Raw genomic sequence first — 2,132 nt, 5'->3', positions numbered from 1 at the left:
AATGGAAAAAAAAATTAATTTATTGCTTATGCGTCTGGTGTCTATTGAATGTGCTTAACCAATATGGTTGTGGCCAGAAATTGAAAAATGATATGAAAATGAATATATTAACATTCCAAATTTTTCTTGATCAAAACGATGGGAAGACTTTGGAAGTATTAGAAGACTTGTTTATATATGATTATAGATTTTTTTAGCCATATAAATGTTTGTGTACGTTTGATTTTTCCAATATTTTCATTAATTAGTGGAGACTGAACTCGAGTATATTTTGGGAGAAGACTTTACATTAGCGTTTTGAATGGGGTAATGTCTTTATCAATATTGCTAGTCACCATAAAACATCACATGTCGTTTCAAGATTATTTGCAAACTAAACATCCTAAAATGGGATACTTGGATGAAATCAAATCATAATTTTAAGAGTGATTTTATAGTATATAAAATAAATATGTGGAGAAGTTTATCTCAATTTTTAAGAAAATGTGCTTTTAGAAAGCACTTTTAAATATGTTGAAACGCCCTGTTGTTATAATATAAACTGAACACAAAAAGTTTAAATGATAATTTATAAGATATTTTTCTTAATTTAAAAGCTAAAAGTTGCATTCCTAGAAAACATCTAATTGAATGAAAAAAAAAATCCTCTAATTTATTCCGTACAATTTGGTTGTAGAAATTGGAAAAGAAGATAAGAATGGAAAATGATATGAAAATAAATGTATTAATATTCCAATTTTTCTCCTAAAAGATGTGAAGGCTTGGAAGTATTGGAAGACTTGACCATAAAAAATATATATAGCTATAGATTGTTTAGACATTTAAATGATTGGATAATGAAAAATGATATGAAAATGAATGTATTAATATTCCAATTTTTCCGCTAAAAGATTGGAAAACTTGCAAGTAGTAGAAAACTTGACCATTAAAAAAAAATATGGTTATAGATTTTTTTAGACATTTAAATGTTTGTGTAATAAAAATGATATGAAAATGAATGTATTAATATTTTAATTTTTTTCTCTAAAAGATGAGAAGACTTGGAAATATTAGAAGACTTGACCATAATATATATATATATATATATAGCTATAGCTATAGATTTTTAGACATTTAAATGTTTGTGTAATAGAAAATGATATGAAAATGAATGCATTAATATTCATTCCTCTAAAAGATGGAAAGAGTTGGAAGTATTAGAAGACTTGACTATAAAAAAAATATGGTTCTAGATTTTTTAGACATTTAAATGTTTGTGTAATAGAAAATGATATGAAAATGAATGCATTAATATTCATTCCTCTAAAAGATGGAAAGAGTTGGAAGTATTAGAAGACTTGACTATAAAAAAAATATGGTTCTAGATTTTTTAGACATTTAAATGTTTGTGTAATAGAAAATGGTATGAAAATAAATGCTTAAATGTGTTTTCAACAGGTGCGGACTAGCCTGTACCTGTTTAAAGTTAAATGGGCGGGCTACGAGTTGACCCCTAGGCTGCCCAACCCAACGGTTACTCACCTTTACTAAAATTTTGTCCAAAATTATATATATAAAAGTCAAACTTCACAGCATAAATATTTATTCAAATTTCAATGATATGAATTAATTTATTCATTTCCGGGCCAAAATAAAATTGACTAAAATTAATTCACTCTGACTCAATACTTGATTAAGTGTACTCCTTCATTAATTAAAAACAAAATTTATAATAATTTATTTTATTTTTAAGTCATAAAATAGTATTGATTATTCTATTAAGTTAATTGTCTTCAATTTTTCCCTAACACCTAGAAACTTTAGAAGGATCTGAATATATGATAGATGATAAGAGATTATAAAAAAATCTTTTGCCAAAGAAAATTGAAAGAGATGATAAGAGGAAAGCTGCGGTGAAATTATTAATGAGTAATGGACTGAAACGAGTATAATTTGAAGCGAAGACTTTTAAAAGCGTTATGTGGACAAGGCAATCTCTCCAACATGTCACATACATTCTTTTGTTTTTTAATTTTTCAATCACCTTTTTACCGGGAAAAAAGTTAAATAAAAGTAAAATACAATAACATTACCAACAAGCTGTTGGTTGAGGTGGTAGCAGCCTCACCTCTGTAAGAAAAAGAATACAAGCT

Source organism: Neltuma alba, unplaced genomic scaffold, assembly GCF_004799145.2.
Source record: "Neltuma alba isolate B1F8T4 unplaced genomic scaffold, ASM479914v2 tig00012307_pilon, whole genome shotgun sequence".
NCBI classification, from domain to species: Eukaryota; Viridiplantae; Streptophyta; class Magnoliopsida; order Fabales; family Fabaceae; genus Neltuma; species Neltuma alba.
This window is presented reverse-complemented; position numbering follows the sequence as displayed.